The following is a 25,968-nucleotide window of genomic DNA, read 5'->3' on the forward strand; positions in this document are numbered from 1 at the left end:
CTATTGAAAATGGTATGTTTTTCTTGAGTGTCTCTTCAGTTTGTTCATTTCTAACATATAGAAACATTACTGATTTATGGGCATTAATCTTGTATCCCACTACTTTGCTAAATTTGTTCATTAGCTCTAGTAGCTGTATCATCGATTTCTCGGGGTTTTCCAGATACAAGATCATATCATCTGCAAACAATGACAGTTTTACTTCTTCCTTTCCAATTTGGATGCCTTTTATTTCTTTGTGTTGCTGGATTGCCCTGGCTAGCACTTCCAGCACAATGTTGAAAAACAGTGGTGATAGTGGGCATGCTTGTCTTGTTCCTGATCTTAGGGGGAAGGCTTTCAGTTTCTCACCATTGAGTACTATGCTGGTTGTGGGTTTTTCATATATGCTCTTTATCATATTGAGGAAGTTTCCTTCAATTCCTACCTTTTGAAGTGTTTTTATCAAAAAGGGATGTTGGATTTTGTCGAATGCTTTTTCAGCATCTTTTGAGATGATCATTTGATATTTCCCTTTTGATTTGTTAATGTGTTGTAATACACTGATTGATTTTCTTATGTTGAGCCATCCTTGCATGACTGGAATGAACCTCACTTGGTCATGGTGTATGATTTTTTAATGTGTGTTTGAATTTGATTTGCAAGTATTTTGTTGAGGATTTTTGCATCTATATTCATTAGGGAGATTGGCCGGTAGTTTTCCTTTTTTGTAGCATCTTTGCCTGGTTTTGGTATCAGATTGATGTTAGCTTCATAAAATGAATTAGGTAGTGTTCCATTTTTTTGATGTTTTGAAAGAGTTTAAGTAAGATTGGTGTCAATTCTTTTTGGAATGTTTGGTAGAATTCCCCTGTGAAGCCATCTGGCCCTGGGCATTTATCTGTGGGAAGATTTTTGATGACTGATTGGATCTCTTTGCTTGTGATTGGTTGGTTGAGGTCTTCTGTTTCTTCTCTGGTCAGTCTAGGTAGTTCATATGTTTCCAGGAAATTGTTCATTTCCTCTACATTATCCAGTTTGTTGCCATACAGTTGTTCTTAGTATCCTCTTATAATTTTTTTTAAATTTCTTTGGGATCCACAGTAATGTCACCTTTCTCTTTCATTATTTTGTTTATATGGGTCTTCTCTCTTTTTGATTTTGTTAGTCTAGCTAGGGGCTTTTTGTCAATCTTGTTGATCTTCTAAAAGAGCCAATTTTTGGTGTTATTTTTACTCTAGTTTTTTTGTTCTCTATGTCATTTATTTCTGCTTTAATCCTTGTTATTTCTTTCCTTCTACTTGGTTTAGGATTGGTTTGCTGTTCATTTTCTGTCTTCTTCAGTTGAACCATTAGTTTTTTGATTTTGGCTCTTTCTTCCTTTTTAATATATGTGTTTGGTGCTATAGATCAGTACCACTTTTGCTGCATCCCATAGGTTTTGGTATGTTGTGTCCTCATTTTCATTCATCTCTCTATATTTGGCAATTTCTCTTGCTATTTCTTCTTTAACCCACTGATTGTTTAGGAGCATATAGCTTACCCTCCAGGTATTTGTGAATTTTCTAAGTCTCTGATGGTTATTGACTTCTAATTTTATTCCATTGTGATCAGAGAATGTGCTTTTAATAATTTCAAATTTTTAAATTTATTGAGGCTTGTTTTATGTCCCATCATATGGTCTATTCTGGAGAAAGTTCCATGTGCACTAGAGAAGAATGTGTATCCTGGTGATTTGGGATGTAATGTTCTATATATGTCTGTGAAATCCAAGTCATTTATCAGATTGTTTAGGTTTTCAGTTTCCTTATTGGTCTTCTGTCTGGTTGATCTATCTATAGGAGAGAGTGATGTGTTGAAGTCTCCCACAATTATTGTGGAAACATCAATTGCTCCTTTAGTTTTGCCAGTGTTTGTCTCATGTGTTTTGTGGCTCCTTAATTGGGTGCATAAACATTTATGATTGCTATTTCTTCTTGTTGAATTGCCCCTTTTATTAGTATGTAGTGAACTTCTTTGTCTCTCATAACATCCTTGCATTTAAAGTCTTTTTATCTGAGATTAATATTGCTAGTCCTGCTTTCTTTTGGCTGTAGCTTGCATGAAATATTTTTTTCCATCCTTTCATTTTCAATTTTTGTGTGTCCTTGTGCCTAAGATGATCCTCTTCTATGCAGCATATTGATGATTCATTTGTTTGATCCATACTGCCAATGTATGTCTTTTGATTGGGGTGTTTAATCCATTTACAGTCAACGTTATCACTGTGAAGGCATTTCTTGAATCAGCCATTTTATCCTTTGGTTTATGTTTGTCAGATGTATTTTTTCCCTCTCTCTCTTAATGTCCTTTAATGTACGCATACTGAATCTCTTTAGTACTGAAACTCTCCATATCTCTCTCTCCATTCTTTGTTTCTCTGTCAGTAGGGCTCCCTTTAATATCTCAAGTAGGGCAGGTCTCTTGTTAACAAATTCTCTTAGCATTTCTTTTTCTGTGAAAAGTTTAAGCTCTCCCTCAAATTTGAAGAAGAGCTTTGCGGGAAAAAGAATTCTTGGTTGGCATTTTTTTCTCTCAAAATTTTAAATATGTCAAGGCACTGCCTTCTTGCCTCCATGATGGCTGCTGAGTAGTCATTACTTAGTCTTATGCTGTTTCCTTTGTATGTGGTGAGTTGCTTTTCTCTTGCTGCTTTCAGAACTTGCTCCTTCTCTTCAGTATTTGACAGTGTGATCAGAATATGTCTCAGAGTTGGTTTATTTGGATTTATTCTATTTGGAGTTCGCTGAGCATTTATGATTTTTGTATTCATGGTGTTTAGGAGATTTGGGAAGTCTTCCCCAACAATTTCTTTGAATACTCTTCCTCGACCTTTACCCTTCTCATCCCCCTTCTGGAATACGAATGAGTCTTATATTTGGACATTTTATATTATCTATCATATCCCTGAGGTCCATTTCAATTTTTAAAAATTTTTTCCCCATTCTTTCCTTTGTTCTTTCATTTTCCATTCTGTCATCTTCCAGGTCACTGATTCACTGTTCAGCTTCCTCTAGTCTTGCACTATGAGTATCCAGAATCTTTTAAATTTGGTCAACAGTTTCTTTTATTTCCATAAGATCGTCTAGTTTTTACTTACTCTTGCAATTTCTTTTTTATGCTCTTCTAGGGTCTTCTTCATGCCCTTTATATCCTGTACCATGGTCTTCTTCATGTCCTTTATATCCTGTGCCATGCTCTCATTGTTTGTCTTTAGTTCTTTGATTAATTTCTCCAAGTACTGTGTCTCCTCTGATCTTTTGATTTGGGTGTTTGAGCTTGGGTTATCCATATCATCTGTCTTTTCATATGCTTTAAAATTTTCTGTTGTTTTTGGCCTCTTGGCATTGGCTTAACTTGATAGGATTCTTTTAGGATATGTAGACCAATTCAAACCCTTATCTCTAGTTTGTCAGATCTACAGTTTCGTGGAGTACACTTTCTCTAACTAACCAGTGGGTGGCATCTGCAAGCCACCTATTCCCCCTCAAGCCAGTTCTCCCCTAGTTTGTCTTTGTGGTGAATGGGGATGTGAGTCTTGTGGGGTCCAATTGGTGCGTGAAGCTTGTGTGTGTAGTTGTTGTTGCCCACCCTGCATACGGGGCTTGTGTCTGAGTGGTTAGGAAGGGGGCCAGCTTTAATAATCAAATCTCCCAGGTGTTCCTGGAGACTTAAAGCTATTTTAATAGTCTAATCCTTCAGTTCAGTCTTGCCACAATTTGTCTCTGCCACTGACCCACAAGTCCTTGGTATTGAAGTGTATTCCCTGGGACTTGCAAGTGGGTCCCTCTTCCAGGCCATGTACTCCTAGGTCCTCTGCTGAGGGATGACTGTGCTACATCACAGGTGAGCACCATACCCCAAGGAAGGTTCTGGGTTGCAGGGCTTTGTAAGAGCATTCCCAGTCTGCTGAATGGATGGCTGAGTCATATTAATTTCCTCCCTTTCACACAGCTCCACCTTCCCAGCTCTGGGACAATTAGCTGAGGGTTCAGGAGAGGCTGTTGTCCACACCCAACATTGTGGTGTGTGCATGTTTTGTTGGAAACACTTCCAATCACACTGGGTTGTTTAGGGCAGCTGTGGGCTGTGGCACTGTTGCCAGGCAGGTTCATTCCGAGCCCACTGGGAAGATGGCTGTAAAGGGATACCCCCTTTTCTTGGGAGGTTGTGGTGTTTAGCAAATTTTCTCAGCCACTGGACTTGTTGCCTTGTGTCTCAGAGCTCACTTAGCTCTGCTCTTGTCTGGGCCCAAATTGCAAGTCTTTGAGGCTTTCTCTAATGGGCTTCTTAGAGTAATGGTTTTAGAAAAAGAGAAAAAGATTGAAAAAAGGGCCCTCATTGCTGATCTAATAGGCTATTGAAATGCTAAGAAATAAGGAGATTAGGGCCATTGAGGAACAATCAAGAAAGCAGAGAAACCACCTCTTCAAACAAGGAAACTTGCCCTCTGTATTTGCATATGAGACTTACTTTGTGCCCTGCCTTTCTCCATTCTCTGTTCACCAGGACTCCAGTCTCTGTTTTTATTTTGGGTTTTTTTTTTTTTGTTTTTTTTTTTTTTTTGATGTTTTTGCTAGCCCTATCTCCTCTCCACTGGGCTGACTGCTCCTGGATTCTCTGGTGTCTGGTCTCAGTCTATCTATATTTGGAGTTTAGATGAGCAGCCCAAGTTTTCAATAACGGCTGCAACTGCAGTACTCCTTCCTCATTCCTAGCACTGACAGCCCCTCCTCCCACAGGACTGAGCCTGGCAGGGAGGGGCACTGGTCCCCTGGCTGCAAGAACTTACAGATTTCACTGATCTCAGCTGTTCCGCATGTTTGTGAGTGTTGTATGAAGTATTCCCAAAGTCAAATTGCTCTCCAGTTTCTGGTCCACATGGTTCCTGGCTGTCTACCTACTGCTCTGGAGGAGTAACTAAAACCTAAACCTCACCACTCCACCACCTTGCCCCACCATGTGGTTATTTTTTATGAAAATAAAGTCTATTAATTATTGTATTTTGTTTTTATACCCAGTTTACTTACTGTATTTCCTTTTGTTTGTAACAGTTTTTCACTTGAAATCTTAGGTTTTCCTGGTATACAAATATATCATCTTCAAATATTAAACAACTTTAGACCTTTATTTGCATTCACTACAACCTCCAGAATAATGTTAAATAATTGAAGTGAGGTGTTTTGGTTTGCTGAAGCTGACAAAATGCAATATATCAGAAATGGGCTGGCTTTTACAATGAGGATTTATCAACTTATAAGCTCACAGTTCTTAGGCCACAAAAAATGTCCAAACTAAGGAATCAACAAGATGATACCTTCTCTGTGACTGGCTAGCAGGGAGTTTTGGCTGCTCTGTTGGATAGCAAGGCTATGGTGATGTCTCCTGGTCCTTTTTCCTGAGTTTCTTTGCTTTCAGTTTCTTGCTTCAGTGGCTGCCTGAGTTTTTCTGGGTCTCTTATCCTCCGTGTCTCTTTTATACTCTTATAAAGGACTCTAATAAGAGGATTAAGACCCACCCTGTGGCATTACTCAATAAAAATAACCTAATCAAAAGGTGCTACCCACAATAGATCTACATCCACAGGGATGGATTAAAAGAACATGATATTTTCTTAGGTACATAACAGCTTCAAACCAGTACATGAGGTAAGACAACCATCTGTTTTTCTTTTACATTTGTAGTTTTCTAATGACAAACCACCTCTGTATTTCTGTGTTTACCCCAATTGGTTATTATTTTAATTATTTTTAATATCTGTTTTCAGGCTAAGTCAGGTTCTTTTGCTTTCTGTTAGAGAAGTTGTGAGTTTACAAACAACCATGTCTAAGATATAGGATTCCCACTACCTGACCATGAAAACCTTGCATTGTTGTGGAATATTTGTGACTATTGATGAAAACATTTTAAATATCTGTATTATTTTTAACAGTAGTTACCTTTGTTACAATTGATGAAATATTATAAAATAGTTACAATCGTTATTTCCATTGGGTGAATTTTTCCCTATATACCACTTTATCATTACCACCTTGTCATACAAATTTTTATAATCCGTGAAGGAACATTCTTATACTTGTAGTACTAGCTATAGTCCCCCATCCACCATAGGGTTCACTGTGCTGTACAGCCTTATGTTTTTTTCTTTTAATGTTTTATTCTAGTATATACATCCTAAAGTTTCTTCTTTTAACTAAATTCATTTGTACAGTTCATTGCTGTTGATAAGACTCACAATAATGTGTTACCATCAGCAGCATCCATTTCCCAACCTTTACTATCAGCCTAAATAAAAATTCTGTACAGGTTAAGCACCAACTCCCCATTCTCTAATCCCAATCTATTGCCTGGTAACCTATATTCTAGATTCAAACTCTATGAGATTGTGTATTATAATTAGTTCATAAAAATAAGTTCATGTAACATCTGTCCTTTTGTGTTTGGCTTAATTCACTTAGTTTAAGGTGCTCAAGGTTCATCCATGTTGTCAAATGTATCAGGACCTTGTTCCTTTTTATGGATGAACAGTAGGCCATCATACACATATACCACATTTGTTTATCCATTCATAGTTTGATAGACACTTGGGTTACTTCCATATTTTGGCAGTTGTGAATAATGCCACTATGATCATTGGTGTGCAAATGTCTTCTAGAGTCCCTGCTTTCAGTTTCTCTGGGTATATAACTAGTAGCAGAATTGCTGGATCATATGGCAATTCTGTACTTAGCTTCCTGAGGAACCACAGGACTGTCTTCCACAGAGGCTAGACCATCTTACATTCCTACCAGCAATGACTGAGTGTTCCTGTTTCTCCACATCCTCTCAAAACTTGTGGTTCCCAGTTTTTTAATACTGGCCATTCTACTAGATGTGAAAAGATATTTCATTGTGGTTTTGATTTGCATTTCCCTAAAAGCTAGAGATGTTGAGCATCTTTTAATTTGCTTTGAACCATTTGTATTTCCTCTTTGAAGAAATGTTTATTCAAGTTTTTGTCCATTTTTAAATTGGGTTGTGTGTGATTTTATTGTTGAGTTGTAAGATTTCTTTATATACTGTGAATAATAAGCCCTTATTGGATATGTGGTTTCCAAATATTTTCCCTGATTGATGGGGATGTCTTTCAACTTTCTTGACAAAGTTCATTGATGTGCAAAAGTTTTTAAATTTTGAAGATTTCTCATTTATCTCTTTTTGCTTTGTTGCTTGTGTTTTGGGTATAAAGTCTGTGAAACTATTGCTTACCACAGGATCTTTAAGATGCTTCCCTACATTTTATTCTAGGAGTTTTATGGTCCTGGTGCTTATATTTAGGTCTCTGATCCTCTTTGAGTTAATTTTTGTATATGGTCTTTGATCCACTTTGAGATATTTTTTGTATATGGTGTGAGATAGAGGTCCTCTTTCATTCTTCTGGGTATGGATATCCAGTTCTCCCAGTACCATTTGTTGAAGAGACTGTTCTTTCCCAGTTGAGTGGACTTAGCAGCCTTTTCAAATGTCAATTAGCAATAGATGTGAGGGTCTATTTTTGAAAACTCTATTTGATTTGATTCCATTGGTCAGTATATCATGCTGCTTTGACCACTGTAGCTTTGAAATATGCTTTAAAGTCAGGAAGAGTGTCTTCCAGATTTGTTCTTTTTCAAGATATTTTTGGTTATTTGGAGCCAATTGAATTTTCTGTTTCTGCAAAGTAGGCTCTTGGAATTTTGATTGGGCTTGCGTTGAATTTGTAAATCAATTTGGGTAGAATTGACATATTTACAATATTTCGTCTTCCAATCCATGAACATAGAAAGTTCTTCCATTTATTTAGGCCTTCTTTGATTTCTTTTAGCAAAGGTTTGTAGTTTTCTGTTTGCAAGACCTTTATATCCTTGATTAAATTTATTCCTGATCTTTGATTCTTTTACTTGTTATTGCAAATGAATTTTTTCTTTATTTCCTACTCAGCTTGCTCATTTCTACTGTATATTAACACTACCAGTTTTTGCATGCTGATATCATATCCTGCCACTTTGCTGAGCTTGTTTATTAGTTCTAATAGCTTTGATTGTGATTTTTCAGGACTTTATATAGGGTCATGCTATCTGCAAAGAGTGAAAGTTTTACTTATTCCTTTCCAATTTGGATGACTTTAATTTCTTTTTCATGCCTAACTGCTCTATCTAGAACTTCTGGCACAATGTTGAACAATGGTGACAGTGGGCATCTTGTATTGTTCAAGATTTTAGCAGGAAAGCCTTCAGTCTTTCAACACTGAGTATATGTTAACTGTGGGTTTTTCATATATGCACTTTATCATGTTGAGGAAATTTCCTTCTATTCCTATTTTTTGAAGGGTGTTTATCAAGAAAATATATGGATTTTGTGAAATGCCTTTCTGCACCAATTGAGGTTATTATATTGTGCCAGTTTGAATGTATTAAGTCCCCCCAAAATGCCATTATCTTTGATGCAATCTTATGTAGGCAGACATATTAGTGTTGAATAGCTTGCAATTCTTTGAATGTTTCCACGTAGATATGACCCACACAACTGTAGGTGATAACTCTGATTAGATAATTTCCATGGCAGGGCCACATTCAGCATGGGCCTTGATTAGTTTACTAGGGCACTATAGAAGCTCAGACAGAAGGAGCGAGCTTCCTATAGCCAAGGGGGACACTTTGAGGAATGCACAGGGGCTGTGAGAGGAGCTGCCACTTTCAGAGACATTTTGGAGAAGGCCTTTGAAAGCAGACTTTTGCTCCAGAGAAGCTAAGAGAGGACAAATTCTCCAAGAGCAACTAAGAGTGACATTTTTGAAGAGCTGCAGCCTAGAGAGGAATGTCCTGGGAGAAAGCCATTTTGAAACTAGAACTCTGGAGCAGACACCAGCCACATGCTTTCTCAGCTAACAGAGGTTTTCTGGATGCCTTTGGCCATCCTTCAGTGAAGGTACCCTACCACCTTACCTTGGACACTTTATGACTTAAGACTGTAACTCTGTAACCAAATAAACACCCTTTATGAAAGCCAATCCATTGCTGGTATTTTGCTTAACAGCAGCATTAGCAAACAGAACATATGTGTTTTTTCCCCCTTCAATTTGTTAATGTAGTGTATTACATTAATTGGTTCTCTTGTGTTGAACCACCTTGCGTACTGGAATAACACCCACTTGATCACGGTATATAATTATTTTAAAGTGCTGTTGGATTTTATTTGAAAGCATTCTGTTGAGGATTTTTGCATATGTATTTATTATAGAAGTTTGTCTGTAATTTTCTTTTCTTGTAGTACCTTTATCTGGTTGTGGTTTAGTATGATGCCAGCTTCATTGAATGAGTTAGGCAGTGTTCCCTCCTGATCAATTTTTTGTAAGATTTGAGCAGGATTGTTATTAATTCTTCTTGGAAAGATCGGTAGAATTTACCTGTGAAGGTGTTTGTTCTTGGGCTTTCTTTTTGGGAGGTTTTTGATGACTGATTCAATCTCTTTACTTGTAATTGGTCTGTTTAGGTCTTCTATTTCTCCTAAAGTCAGTGTAGGTTGTTCATGTCTTTCTAGGAAATTGTCAATTTCATGTATGTTGTCTAATTTGTTGGCATGCAGTTGTTAATAGTATCCTCTTACAATACTTTTTTTCCTTTTGTGGTCAGTAGTAATGCCCCCTCTTTATTTCTGATATTATTTAGTTTATTCATCTGCATCTTCTCTCTTTTTTCCTTGTCAGTATAGTTAAGGTTTTGTTGATTTTACTGTTCTTCTCAAAGTTCCAATGTTTGGTTTTGTTAATTTTCTCTATAGCCTTTTTATTGTCAATTTCATGTATTTCTGCTATAATCTTTAATTCTTTTCTTCTGCTTGTTTGGGGTTTAGTTTGCTGTTCTTTTGCTAGTTCCTCCAAGTGTGTTGTTAAGTCTTTGATTTTAACACTTTTTCCTTTTTTTCATGTAGGCAGTTAGGGCTGTAAATTTCCCTCTCAGTACTAACTTCATTGCATCCCTTAATTATTGATATGTTGTGTTCTTGTTTCCACTTTTCTTGAGATATTTAATGATTTCTCTTGCAATTTTTTCTCAACCTACTGATTGTTTAAGAGTGTGTTGTTTATTTCCCATATATTTGTGAATTTTTCAGTTCTCTGTATATTATTCATTTCTTGCTTCATGCCATTATGATCAGTGTCCCATGTGCTAATGCTGCTGTTATGCAAAATAACAGAAATGGATTGGCTTTTATAAAGGGGACATATTCAGTTACAAATTTACAGTTTCAAGTCCATAAAAGTGTCCAAACGAAGGCATCAACAAGATGATACCTTCACTGAAAGATGGGTGATGACCTCCGGAAAACCTCTGTTAGCTGGGAAGTCATGTGGCTGGCACCTGCTGATCCCGGGTTGTGTTCCAGCTCTTCTTTCAGCTCCTGTGCATTCTTGGTTCTTTCTCCTAGGCCATTTCTCTCTAACTGCCTGGTGGTCCTGTGTTAGCATATCCTGGAGCAAACTCTGGGCTTCATCGCTTAGCTTAACATCTCCAAACATTCTGTCTGCATCTCCAAGCATCTCCAAGTGTCTGTGTCAGTGTCAGCTCTTAGCTTCTCTCCAAAATGTCCCTCTCAGCTGCTTTGAGGTCCTTCTGTTTGTGAGCTCTTTTATAGGACTCCAGTGATTAAATCAAGACCCAACCTGAATGGGCAGCATTCATATCTCCTTGGAAATAATTTCATCAAATCTTTTGCCCACAGTTGATTGAGCCACATCTCCATGGAAACAATCAAAAGATTTCAACCCCATCAACACTAATACTTTTGCCCCCACAAGATTGCATTAAAGAATATGGCTTTTGGGGGGACAGAATATATCCAAACTGGCACAATCGGAGAAAGTGCTTTGTACCATTTTAGTGTTTTAAAATTTATTGAGACTTTTTTTGTGATTCAACATGTGATTTATCCTGGAGAATGATCCATGAGCACTTCAGAAGAATGCACATCCTGCTGTTTGGGGATGCAATGTTCTGTATATATCTGTGAGGTTTATGTCTTTGATTACATTATTCAGTTTTATAAATAATATGATAATTCAAACTTTATTTCTTATTGATCCTGAATTTAGATGTTCTATCTATTGATGAGAGTAGTGTAATGAAGTCTCCACCTATTATTGTAGAGGTGTCTATTCCTCCCTTCAGTTTTGCCAGTATTAGCCTCATGTACCATGGTTACATAAATATTTGATTGCTATTTTTTCTTGCTTGATAGCTGCTTTTATTAATATACAGTGTCCTTGTTTGTTTCTTTATACATTTTTGCATTTAAAGTCTATTTTGCCCAATATTTGTATAGATACCCCACCTCTCTTTAGGTTACTTTTGTGTAGAATATCATTTTCCAACATTTCACTTGCCACCTATTTGTCTTTGGGTCTAAGGTCAGTCTTCTGTAGACAGTATTCATTTCGATCATATTTTTGTCCATTCTGTGAATCAATCTGTATTTTTGATTGAGGGGTTTAATCCATTAACAATCCATTAAAATCATTGTTATTACTGTAAATGCAATACTTCAACCATTTTATCTTTTGGTTTTTATATATCATATCATTTTTTGGTCTCTCTTTTTACTCTTTCGTTACCCTTACTGATAATCTTCATTTCTACATTCTCCTCCATGCCTCTCTCTCCTGTCTTTTCCTTTCAACCTGCAGACCTCCTTTAGTATTTCTTGTAGGGATGGTCTGTTACTTGATGGACTCTCTCAGTTTCTGCTTATCTGTGAATATTTTAGACTCTCATTCTTGAAGGACATCTTTGCTGAATATAGAATTCTTGGCTGGCTGTTTTTATCTCTCAGAACTTTAAATATATCATTCCATGGTCTTCACTGCCTCCATGGCTTCTGTTGAAAAACGAGTACTTAGTCTTATTGATGATCCCCTGTATGTGATCAATCACTTTTCTCCTGCTCCTTTCAGGATTCTCTGTATATTCAGCACTTGACATTCTGATTAGTAGGTGTCTCAGAGTAGGTCTATTAGGATTTATCCTGTTTGAAGTACATTGAACTTCTTGGACATATATATTCATGTCTTTCATAAGAGTTGGGTTATTTTCAGGCATTTTTTTCTTTAAATACTCTGTCTTCTTCTCCTTCTGGCACACCCATAATGTATATTTTGGTGTGCTTCATGCCCTGAGACCTTGCTCATTTTTTCCCCATTCTTTTTTCTCTTCTTCGATCTGTAAGATTTTGATTGCCTTGTTTTCTAGATCACTGATTCTTTCTTCTGCCTGTTCAAATCTGCTGGTGTATACCTCTAGTGTATTTCTAATCTCTTATATTCTGCCTTTCTTTCCCATAATTTCTGTTGTTCCTTTCCATATTTTCAAATTCTTCTTTATGCTCATGAAGTGTCTTCTTAATATCTTTTATTTCCTTAACTACATTTTCCTTCTTCCCCTTAAATTGATTTAGGATATTTGTTTAAACATCTTTGATCAGTTGTTCCAAATTCTGTGTCTCCTCCAAAGTTTTAATTTGTTTCTTTGTCTGGGACATATCTTCCTGCTTCTTAGTTTGGCTTGCAGTGTTTTCTAATGTCTAGGCATCTGATTATCTTGATGAGTTTTCTATGAAGGTCAGTTTCTTTCTCTTGCCTAAGGTTTTATTGTTGACTGGATTTGGGTTAAGGGTCTTCTTTGACACTTGTTTCAACTTATTCTAAAACTTTAGAATAGCTCATGTTTAACTGATCAGGTTTTTTCATCTCTTCTTCATCTGATTCTTGCCCTGGATATGTGGTACAATTTTTAAGATTGCAGAATTTGTGCAATTGTTTCATGCCTACAGGATAATTTCCTTCCTTCCTTTCCTCTGTTCCTTCTCCAGGAATCTTAATCTGTTCTGTTTGTTTTTGTCTTGTCTCCATTGTTTTAATTATGCTCCCTTGTTGTCTCCAGATGCTGTTGCCTGGAGGTCAAAATGTAATAGAAGGGTCACCTGGGAGAAGACTTTCCCATGTCAGTCTTTTCCAATCAAAACAGGGCCAGGGTCCCATGAAGGGGGCATAGACTGGCTCAAATGTGCCCTGGGAAGAGTGTCAAGAAAAACACAAAAATCCTTTTTGACATTTCCCCTATGCTGAGCTTTCCTGGCCTTCCCAGATGGGACTCATCAGCAAAGTGTTTCTGCAGCCCTAAGAAGACTTTAAACCACCACTTCCCCTGCCTCTGTCATGGGCAGGGTTCAAAGAATGTCTGCCACTAAATTGTCTGGGATGGGTTGAAACAGTGGCTAAGAACCTGGACCCATCAATCCAATTTTTTAATCAAAAGCCATGATCAGTACTAGGCCATGCTCCCCACCTCCACCCCATTCTTGGGGAAGAAAATTTTTATATCCCTTTCTGACAGCTAGGCAAGGACAGCATCATAAGTCAGTGTGCTGGGAGAGTAGGGGGATAGACATCAGCAGCCTCTGCATGGAGAGAACTACTCTCAGCCTTTTGCTGCAGTTTATCAGCCTCTTCTTCCTGCTCTTCTCTGGGTACCGTAGAGTGTTCTTCTGGCTTCTGAAGCCCCAGAGCAGTAGTTTCAGACACGACTTGCTTGTTTACTAGCTGTTTTGGAGGAAAGAGTGAGTCCTGGATCTCCCTAGTCCACCATCTTCCCCAAAAGTTCCAACTTTAATATCTTGCTGTATTCATTTTGCTGATGATATTTACATCCTCACTGGTTTATAATTTTATTTTTATTTCTAGTCTCTTTGGCTGTTTATCAAAATTACATTTGCTTCATAAAATGGGCTGTGTTGTTTGCCATCTTTTTTTCTGTTCTGAAGCTATTAATATAAAAAAGGAATTGTCTTTTCCTTGAAGGTTTTGGGAAGTGTGTTCGTAAAATAATTTGGGACTTTTAGGAGAGATATTTTATAAAATCCCTTTCCAGTATCTCATAGGTTAGTTAGTCTGTTAATATTTCTTACTGATTCTATGGTCAATTTTTATAATATGTTTTCCAAAGAATGATCCATTTTATTTACATTTGTTGACTATGGCAATAAGGCTGTACAAAATATTCTCTTAAAATTTGTTGATGTTATAAATAGAATATTACCACTATGTCATCCCTAATGAATTAATTGACCTAGGTAACGATTAGTCATGGTTGTTACTCAAAAAATAGAGATAATAAATTTTGACGGGATTACACAACAATGCTTAGGAAGTAGTCTTATCTAACATTGGAATCTGAATCTTTTTGTACTCTGTAATTAACTTCCAATTTTCAGAAAATGAAGAGTACAAAGGAATATATTAAATGACACCACTGAGTGCAATCAACAAAATCCATAGTGTGGGCAAACCATGGGACAAAATGGTTTGCTCAACAAAACATTGCAGAGGAAAAAGGGAAAGAAAAACAGAGAAGGAAATCTATATATTAAAAGAGACATAGCAACCATTTGCAACTTGGGGTTTTGTTTGGATTCTGATTCAAATAAACAGAAAAAAAATTACAGCAGAAATTTGAAAACATTGACCATTTTAATTAATTATTTTTTAATGTTTTAAAATTATGATGATAAGTGGCTATCTTTAGAAAAAAGATGCTACATTTAGTGGTACATAATGAATATTTATAGATGAAATGATTAGGTGCCTGAGGTTTGCTTCAAAATAGTCTGGTTGGGAAGTGTAGGTAGGGGCATAGAAATGAAATGATTAGTCATGAGTAGGTAATTACTGAAGCTGGTTGATGGGCACATTGAAATTCATTATTCTAACTTGTCTGCTTTTGTACATATTTGAAATTTTCCATAATAAATCCAACCATACAGAATATCTTTATATGCCTAGTTATGTTCCTTTTTTCTTGACTAATACAAGTTATTTGAAGTTTTATCTTTTATTTTTCTTGATAAATTTTGTAGCAATTTGTCTATTTTATTAATTTTACAAAGAATCAGTTTTCTTGTTTTATTGGTCTGTGTCTTTACAATTTGTTTTATTTTATTTTCACAATTCTTTCTGATTACTAATTTTATTCTTCTCCTTCCTTCTGCATCATTTATTCTGGCCATAATCCCAGCTCCTGTTTGAGAGAGGAGTGAGGTTTGAATCTTTTCCTGGAAGCATTCCATTCCATATTACTAGATCTAGTCAGGCTGTTTCCCATAAGAAATCATGACTATTAATCTCATCATGCTGCACAGCCTGTTTACCTTAGTCACCTCTAGAAGTTAAATCTTCCTGGACATTCACCATTTCCCACCTTTTGTGCATCATCAATCCCTTACTCCTGGACTGCCTAGCACTCTACTATATCCTCTGTTACCCAAAAAGGTGACCAATATCTACCCCTTGTCTTCTGTCTTCTTTGTACTATATTCTCTTCTTGTAAATTAAACTTAGGTGCCTTACTAAGGGTTCAACTCTCTTAAAGGTTGTATTCTTTTCATTCCCCATACTCTGTACCTCAAGAGCAGATGCTAGAGTAGGTATCTTTCTTATCTATTACCTTTTCTAGACTCTACCCTTCTTGGGAAAACCCTGCTCCTTTTGGAAGTTCCCAAACCCTTTGTCTCTACTCCATCCCCATCACACTGTCTTCCTTGCGACTTCAGTGGTTATCATCATTCTTGGCAAATCCATTTGCTACCCCTCAACATCTAGCTTTTTAATTCCTTGATCTTACTACTGTTAATGACCCTTTGCTTTACCAGGCTTTCATTTCCTGGTCATATCTAGAGCCATTTAAAAAATAGCACCTCATCTATAATCTCAAATGTCAAAATTCTTCCTTGATCACAATCTGCTACCTCAATCTACTTTCTCAAGCATGACAGTTCTCCAGTTGCTCAAGTATTTGCTTCCAGTAAAAGGCACTGATTACATCACCATCTCAAACTATTATTACTATAAATTAATCCCATTCTATAGTTTTTGATGATTTAGCATAGTTAGTTCTAAATTGTTTTCAATTCCAATTTTTTATGCTTTTGTGAAAATTTATAAACAGCAAATTTGATGGAATTTTACAGTGAACATCCATATACCCTCCACCTAGATTCTAACATTTCCACTTTATTCTATTACATAACTATTCACATACCCATTGCTCCATCTAGGCATTGTCACCATATATTTTTTTATACATTTCAAAGTAAGTTGCAAACTTCAGTTTATTTCCCATTACAAACTTGATCTTGTATATCATTAAACTAGAGTTCAATATTCATTTACAGGTTTTGGGGTTTTCTATAAATAACATACAATGGAATGCACAAATAAACATATATTTTCTGAGTTTAGAGACGTGCATATCCTTGTGTAATCTAAACCCCTAACAAAATGTAGAATATTATCATGATCTTAGAAGATTCCCTCAGGCCATGTCACCTCCAAACCCTGCCCCACCTCCCCAAAGACAACCAGTGTTCTGATTTTTTACCATAGATTAGCTTTTCATCTTTTGAATTTCATATGAATTGAGTCAGATCATCAGTATCACCAAATGTAAAGTTTCTTTCACACAGCATAATATTTTTGTGATTCATCCATCTATCAGTAATTCATTCATTTTTATTGCTGAGTAGTATTCTATTTATGAATATACCACAGCTTATCCATTCTCCTATTTATGGGCAATTGGATTATTTTGAATTGTTTTACTTATATGAATAATGCTGTTATGACCATTCTTATGTGAGCATTTTTGTGAACATGTTTTCATTTTTCTTGGGAGATACCTAGGAGTAGGGTTGCTGGGTCATAGGGTAAGTATATGCTTAGGTTTTCAAGAAGGTGACAGATTTTATCCAGAGTGGTTGTACCATTCCATATTCCTATGAACAGTCTATGAAATTCTAGTTGATCAATACTTTTACTGCCATTTGGTTTTTCTAATTAAAAAATATTTTAAGCATTTTTACAGATGTGTAGTGGTAGCTTATGATTTTGAGCATCTCTTCTCATGTTAATTGGTCCACTTGTATATCTTCTTTGTGAACTGTTCAACTATTGCCCAGTTTTTAATTGAATTGTAGGTGTTTTTATTTATTTTTAAATAAAATCTGGATATCAGTCCTTTGCCACATCTGTTCTGCAAATAATTGTGCCTTGCCTATTCATTTTCCTAAAAATATTTTTTGATGAACAAAAGTTAAAAATTTTTTAATCAAATTTACTTTATTTTTGTGTTAGGTTGGGGTCACAGTTTATCTTTGTCCATATGGGCAGGATGTTTTTCCCTCACCATTTTTTGAAAAGATTTCAATTCTGTCAGATTGTTTTGATACCTTTGTTGAAAATCAAATAACTGTATAATTACAACTGAAATTAAAAAGATAAAGAAGGATATTATGAACAACTTTATACCAACACATTTAACAACTTAGATGAAGGCAACTTACCATGACAGAAACAAATTGGAATGTAAAATATGACTAGCCTTGTTAAAGAATTGAATTCATTACTAAGCACCATCCTAAAGAGAAATTCTAGGCCTAGATTGTTTCACTGATGCAGACTATCAAACATTTTGGGAAAGAATAATATTCATCTTAGATTAACTCGATTATAAAATAAGGGGGGTAAAACACTTCTCAACCCATTTTATGAAGTTAGCAAAACCTAATAGCAAAACCCAGCAAAGGGTCTCAACTATCAGCAAAACATCACTGATGATGTTAACCATCATTTGGCCAAGGTAGTTTTATCAGGATCTCCACTAAAGTTACTTTTTCCTCCTTTCCACTATTTTACTCTGTGGAAGCAAGTCACTAAGTACATAACACATTCAAGGGATGGGAAGTTAAGCTCCATCTCTTTGAAGGGGCAATATCTACATAAATTATTTGGAACTCTGTATGAGGGCTCTGTCTCTTCTCTGGGAAGTTTATTTCTTCTTCACTGTACTTTTAAATAGTTAATTTCTAATTGTATTATATTGTGGTCAGATAATGTGGCCGAGTGGTCTCTATTTCTTCCAATTTATTATGGCTTTGGGAGGGGCTTTAGAATTTAATTAATTTCTGTAAATATCTCATGGACATTCTAGAAGATTATGTATTCATTATTTCTTAAGAAACATTGTTACTCAAATACTTTATGACATTTTGCAATATTTGATTACTGGATCTGTCATTTTTAAAGAAGAATGTAAAATCTTACACGTGATTGTGATGTTTATGATTTCTCCTTTTATTTTTAGCAGGTATTCACTTACAGATTTCCATTTTATGTTATTAGGAGTATAAATTATTTTGTTTGCTTTTGGGTGCAATATAATTTTACTAATATAAAACTGCCTACCGTTGCTAATTTAATACATTTTCCTTGAATTCTATATTCTCTAATACTTATATTACCACACCTGCTTCCTTTAATTAGCATTTCTAGGTATACGTTTGTCCAGAACTTTTTTATTTCTTTTAAAAATACCATAAAGCTGGATTTTAAAAATTTATATATATTGTTCTAGGTTGCTAATGCTGCCAGAATGCAAAACACCAGAAATGGAGTGGCTTTTATAGAAGGGGTTTTATTTGGTTACACAGTTAAAGTCTTAAGGACATAAAGTGTCCTAGGTAACACATCAACAATCGGGTACTTTCACTGGAGGATGGCCAGTGGTGTCTGGAAAACCTGTTAGCTGGGAAGACACATGGCTGGTGTCTGTTCCAAAGTTCTGGTTTCAAAATGGCTTTCTCCCCAGACGTTCCTCTCCAGGCTGCAGTTTCTCAAAAATGTCACTCTTAGTTGCCCTTGGGGTATTTGTCCTCTCTTAGCTTCTCTGGAGCAAAAGTCTGCTTTCAACACCCGTCTTCAAACTGTCTGTCATCTGCAGCTCCTGTGCTTTCTTCAAAGTGTCCCTCATGGCTGTAGCTCCTCTTCAAAGTGTCACTCTCAGCTGCACTGAGTTCCTTCTGTTTGTCAGCTAATTTACATGGCTCCAGTGATTTAATTTAGACCCACCCTGAATGGTGGGGTAACATCTCCATGGAAATTATCCAGAGTCATCAACCACAGTTGGGTGGGGCGCATCTCCATTGAAACACTCAAAGAATTACAATCTAATCAATACTGAAAGGTCTGCCACACAAGATTACATCAAAGATAATGGAATTTTGGGGGACATAATACATTCAAACCAGTACATATATATTATTCTTAACAGTTACATTTATTGTAATTACTGATACATATACTTCCTTCATATTTAATGTTTTCTGTTTACGCTTATTTCCTTTTTCTTTTATCTTTCTTATACTTTACTAACCAAATCAAGTTTTTTCTTTTTATTTTCTTTTGTTATTTTATTAATTCTAGATCATATTTACAGTTTACTTTGGTAGTTCCTCTTAAATGGTAACAGTTATACTTGAACATATTTTTCTAAAATGTTTAAAAGTGTACTTGAACATATTTTTCTAAAATGTTTAAAAGTATTCAATATTTATATCTTTTTCTGAGAACAAGTTATAAGTACTGTATTTTTTTTCCTATTTTGGCAATCACACTTTCCATTCCAAGAATGATATTTTGAGCTTTGATTCCTTTTTAAAAAGTGCTTTCTTGTATTGTGTATATTATGTATGAAATATCTTGTGAACAAATCTGTATTTTTAGAAAATTATCTTATTTTGCCTATTTCCTCTAAAGTCATTTTTTTTTTTTTTTTCGCTTATTTTGATTTCTCTCTTTCATGTTTTTGGAGTTTTGTTAAAATTTATACATAAAGATAGCATACGGTTCCTCAGCAGTTATGTTTACTTATTTAAGCAATAAGACTATCAAAGAAATGGGAGGTTTAACCGCAGACCAACTTTTGGAAAATAATCTGTGCATGGGGGTAGCCTGTCTTCTTAAGATGCCTGAATACTGGGTTGGTAGCAATCTGAGGCTCTACACTTTTTGTCAAATTAAGGATGGTTTTACTCTGAGTTTAGGGCAACTGATTGTGGTAATAATGATAGCAAAAATTTATTGAATGCTTTTTATATATTAACTCATTTAATACTCCAATATCCTAAGAGGTAGGAGTATTTGCTTTTATAGTTGAGAAAACACATGCAAAGGTTTTATGTCACGTGTTCAAGCTTATGCACCTAATGAGTTCATAGCTATATGGTTATAAATATGAACATCAGCAGGCATTCAGGCTCTAGAGTCCAAAATCTTAACTTCTATATTCTTACTGCCTCTCATCCAAAGAGGTAAAAGTTTCATTTTAGTTTTAAACAGAGCCCCTTCCCTTCCCTTCCTTTTCCCTCCCTTCCCCTGCCTCCCCTTACCTTCCCTCCCAGTCATCTCCCCTCCCTTCCCCTTCCTTCCCTTTTTTCCTTCCTTCCTCTTTTACTCTTTTTTTCTTTACATATGTTTGAAGTTATCCCAGCCTGTTCCTCCTTTTTTTTTCCAGGCCCCATGTTTATGACACTAGAATACTTTTTTCAACTCCCTAACTTCCTGTATACCCTTCTCCAACCCAGACACTATCATCAGACCTCCCAATTTGTTCAGAGCTTCAGGAACCATTACATTTTCTATGATGATGGAAAAGCTCTTCAGCTGCACTGTCCAACATGGATGCTGCTAGCTACTGTGTGTTACCTGTTGGGCAGTGTGGGTTTAAAGAGCTCTCTTTTACTGTGTTCTGTTTGCTTTCAGCCTCTCTGTACACACTGGATGTTAGAAGGAAGTATCTGACCCTCTCCTTTAAAAGCAACCTTTTAATTGTTTGAGGTTTGCTCCACAGCCAGCTTCTACTTCCAATCCTTCTTGACTCTGAGTTTGGAGTTTCTCCTTATCACCACTGGGAACAAAGTCTCTGTGTGGCCTTTTTCTTGTGTCACTTTTGGGTTGTCATTTCCTCAAACACTTATATCAGTATATTTCTATTTACTCTGTCTTTTGGAAATTCCTGCCAAGTGTTTCACAGATGAATCAATTTTCCCTTTTCTATTACTGGTTGTGGTTTTAAAAAATCATATTTACTGTTCTTTCAATAAGATTTTAAGAGGGAAGGAAAGCATGTACATGTGATTCTTTTATCATCTCAATTCAGAGGGTTAATGTGTTTTCAACTGTCTTAAATGATATGTAATATGTACGAATGGACAGCTCTAAGAAAGCTTTTTTCTTTTCTAGCATAATTAAGAAAATATTATTCTTACTTAATATTTTAGGAATGGAGGAAATGTCCTGACACCAAATCTAACTGTAAACTATCTGGACACTTTTTAGATGAAAATAAGCCAACTTAAATTTTATGGGATCATTGTTTTTTTTGTGAATAATTGATAGTCTTCACAATTCATAATTCCTTATTTATTCCTTCATAATTCCTTATTTCCCTAATCCTTCTTCCCTTTGTCTCTCTCTGGCCAGTGCAGTTTAGAAGTTCAGTATTACTCATGAGCAGATTTTCCCAGTTTTATAGGTTAATATAAACATTAGGGCATTGTGAGAAATTGCTGCCATCTTGTCTTCTTCACAGTGAGACCACTGGTTGTTAAAATAAAGGACAATTTCTCAGTAAGTGTTTCTGGAGGAACATCAATAATACTTCTGAATTCCATTATGGATTTTAAGAGGCTGCATGGCATGCAACAGCATAATGCTGTCCATTCTTAAAGATTCTGATATGGGGATATTGAGTTTTCATGATGTTTCCAAGAGTGTTGGTGTGGGTGGAAGTGAGTAATTCTACTTCTGAAGCATAACAATGAAGGATTTTTAACAGAATAGGAGGTGCTATTTTGGTTTTGAATAAAAATATTTCAGTAAACTCTGCAGCTATCATGAAAGCACCTGGGGAGAAACACCTGCTGCTCATCTTTTCTACCATTAAGGAACTTGGTGTTACAAAATAAAACTCTTCTAATCATATTCTTTGAGTGTGTGTAAAGGATTATATACTTAGGAAGACTGCCTCGATTTTGACATGATGGTTTATATCAACTGTGCTTCTCCTCCACAGGAGGATGTGTGTGGACATTTTTGATGACATTGATCATGAAATATTTCCTTTCATATGAACTCCCTACTATTCTTCAGAAAGAGACAGTATTAATATTTTTGTCTGTATGCCTTCAAAATATTTTTCATGCCTACACCCAATTAAATGCATAATTTTGCAGTACTATAATCAAATTATGTATATTATTTTAGAACGTAAACATCATGAACATTTGTTCATATTATTAAATATTTTTTTTCCAATAACAGTTTCAATGGCTACAATGTTCCAGTGAATGGGTGTATTGTAATTTGAGTTTCATATACTGAACTCACACGAATATTATTGTGAGAAACACATCTGGATAGTCATTTTTGCAGGGGTGGCCGCACTTGAACCCACGCAGACGCGTCTTCTGGGGCCTCGAGTTACCTACGGGCCCTCTGTGGCTTCCGGAAGCCGCCGTTCTCCTCTCTCCGCCGAGCCGGCACCCGGGAAAGCCGCTGTGTCCAGACTCGGAGGGGCCGCCGCGGCCGCCATCGGGACCCCGTGGGCGGAGGGGAGGGCAGGCTCCCGCCGCCGCCTCGGGGCCTGGACCCGCCAGTGCGCAGTCGCAGTCGCGGCGAGGACTCCGGGTCTCCGCGGGCCGGGCTGAGGGCGTCATTGTCGGAAGAACCTGGGCGGGGTCGGCTGCCGCGGTCGGCTTTTCACCCGGCTCCCTCAAGGTGTGTTATTTTAAGGGTATAATTTTATAATTGCGTTGGAGATAACGTGCTAATTGATGTTTGAGTTAGGTGGATGCGGGAAGATTTGTTTTCTAAGCATTTTGATTTTTATTTTAATGTTTCCTAATGTATATAATATAGTACTATCATGTTATATATGTAATTTATAAACAAATAAAAATATGTAAGGATGCTTGCTCAATTTTTTTTTTTTACTGCTGAGTGTGATGTCAATATATTTTGGAGACCACTGACATAGACGGTAGCATTTTAGTATTTTTGTGATTAGGAATGGTGAAAGGCATCATAAGTCTCACAGCCTGTCAGATCACCACTATTCATTGCGTTGTATTTCCACAACATGATCATTTTTGTGGTTTTCAGCAACATCAGAGTTATATTTTAAGTGTTTCTGTCCCAATCTTTCTTTCAAGATTGACTGAAGTAGGAGCAAGATGAAGCATTTCCTTGTGTCATCGATACTAACTGGGAAAATTTTATTTCCCTTTGTTTTGGGAATGGAAAAAAAAATAAGATTCTAACTTTCTGCTTTGGAATATCTAAGCTAGGTATTAGAGGACAACAATACCAAAATTAATACTTTTCTCTGTCCCTTCCTTCCATCTTCCTGGAAAGCAGAATATCCAGAAAGTAATCGAGAAGTGCCACATGATTGGAGGAATGTAAACTGATACCAGGTTTCAGAAACTGGTGGGATGGGGTGAGTGTGTGTGCGTGTTTGTGTGTGTGTGCATGCACACACACATTTATATAGTTGGACCAACATTCAGGACTCCCAGTGTGTGACAGGCTCTTCATGCTGGACAGTTAACATTCATTTTCACCCTGGTATAAGAAACATAAAGGAGGAGAATTTTTTACCCTTTTCCTTGTGGATATTTTTAAAAAATAAAGAAAGGATAAGGTGTGAAGTTAAGTTCATGTTCTGCACCATATTGACCTCACCCCCAGTTTAGAGTCCCACTCCTCAGACTATCAGCATTTTGTGAATACTTCCAGAAATTGCTATGCATATACATGAACATGTATGTATAGGTATATATATATATATCCTTTTCTTAAATGCGAATCGTATTACTGATATTGTATTATCCCCCATGCTTTTCTGTACTTTGCAATGTAATCTGAATATTTTCAGTATGAGATAAAGATTTATCTCATTCTTTCTAAATGTTTCATGACATTCCATTGTATGGATTACTATAATTAATTTAGCTATTTCCTTTTTAAAATTGTAATATCCTTATGCATGCATCTTTGTACACTTATAAGGGACACATTTATAGAAATGGTATTACTGGTTCAAATGTATGCATGTTCATTCAAATAGATGGTAGAGCCAAAGAAAAGTGCATCAACTTATCCTCTCATCAGTGAGAAGTTTTTCCCATTTGTTTCAAATCCTCATATTGTTTAGATTTTATGGCTAAACATGGCATTTGATTTTTCTCTTAATTTGTTTTTCTATCATAATGAGTGATATTGAGCATCTTTTCTACAGCCTACTGGCTATGTGTCTCATCCAGAAGTAGGTAATTTTTAAAATATTACCTAGGGTAGTATCATTTCCATTGTACTGATTGCACCCATAGCTCTTACTATACTTAGGGTCACCAAAGAAATGGAGGCAGTGAGGAATACAGGTTTGAATGAACTTTGGCTGTTCCCTGAAGCAGTCTAATTACTGAGGAATCTTGAAAAGCTTAACTCACCACCCAAACCTAAAGGAGTTAGTGAAATAATTACATTGCAAAGCCTTTCAACTAGTTACCTGTTGTAAGATCAAAGGTGCCCACTTTCTTTCCTGGATTTTGCTTTGGGAAAGTGATTTACTAGTTAGACCTCAGGTAACAATGCAGCCAGGCATTTTAGGACCCGGTTCTCAATCCACAGAAACAATAGCAAAATTGTTTAACATTCTGGCCTCAGGTTACAATAGCTGTGTCACTGAGTTTGAGTAGGCATCCAGTTCTGTGGGAAATACTACTGTTGAGTACATTAGCTATCCTTCTTGTTGTTTCATTGTTTTCTAAGGCTATACTTTGAAATCGATGCTGTAAATCCTATAGCTAGAGATAAACAAATATGCAATTTTGAGAAGTATGTAAAATAAAAATGTGACTGGTCAACATATGAATTATTAAATACAAAATGTGTACTATAACTTTGTCTATGTCGTGTTACCTAGATTGGGCCTATGTTATTTCTATGAATTTAAAATGTATTATTATATTTTTATGATGTTCAAATGGTCTGACTAGTTTCTATCCTGAGAATATTTCTTGTTGTACTCTTTCCATCCCATTCTACTCTTAAAATTCACTGCATGGTCTTTATAGATAAGAAGCAAAAGTTCTCCACTGCTACAGCCTTTCGATGAAATGAGAAAGAATCCACATTTCCTTTCATTTTATTCTGAGGCAGCCAGTATATTTTATAGTCTCCACATTCTTTACATCTTTTAAAGACATTCAAATTTGATATTATATATTTAAAAACAGATAATTTTCAGGTGATAAAAATCTGAAATCTTGCAGATCTTAAAAGTAATACAAAGAAGTTTTTAAAAAACTCACAGAGACATTTACCTTGTCTACCAAAAAATTGCAGCTGTGCATTTGCTGGTCACATTATTGTAGATTTGCTAATTTTACCTACTATTCAAAAGCATTGAAATAAACTCAGAAGTGGTGGTATTCACTAAAAAATAGGGGAGGATGAGGTTGGTATCTCTTTATGTTGATTTAAAATTGGTTAAGTATATTTTGTGAAACGTGAGACTTTTAAAGATTAATTTTAACAGAGAAATTTCCTATGTAACTATCTTGTAACTTCACACTGTGTAATACTGAAGTTTTTCCTTATAATCTGTGGTTTCAAGGTCTACAGATCTGAGTTCAAATTTATTCATTTGAAGATTTCTTAGTTTTTGTTGTGAGGGTACACTGACAAAATGTCATTTTTTAAAAATTTTCTTAGGGTACCCACTTTTGTCAAATGGAATCTTCTACTTTAAAAGATATTATGAAAGAAAGCTAATAAAAATAAGTTGTACGTAATTGTGGTAAAGGATAAACTTACTGATTATTTAGAAAATACCAAAGGCATAATTGCTTTCTGTGTCTGTGTAACCATTGATGGGTCAGTAATACTATTTTGCATAAGAAAGAATGTTTTTAAAATGCATGAAATTGTTTTTACTTAATGCCATAAGACAGTTGAGTAATCTCTAATTCTTGCCAGAGAGAGAC

At 35.9% G+C, this 25,968-nt stretch overlaps 1 pseudogene; it reads left to right on the forward strand.

Moving 5' to 3' along the window:
• The window catches only part of LOC119524620, a 108,136-nt pseudogene extending 84,686 nt beyond the window's left edge, over positions 1-23,450 (forward strand).
• The last annotated feature ends 2,518 nt before the right edge of the window (positions 23,451-25,968 follow it).

The sequence above is a fragment of the Choloepus didactylus genome (genome assembly GCF_015220235.1).
Source record: "Choloepus didactylus isolate mChoDid1 chromosome 11 unlocalized genomic scaffold, mChoDid1.pri SUPER_11_unloc3, whole genome shotgun sequence".
In the NCBI taxonomy this organism is placed as follows: Eukaryota; Metazoa; Chordata; class Mammalia; order Pilosa; family Megalonychidae; genus Choloepus; species Choloepus didactylus.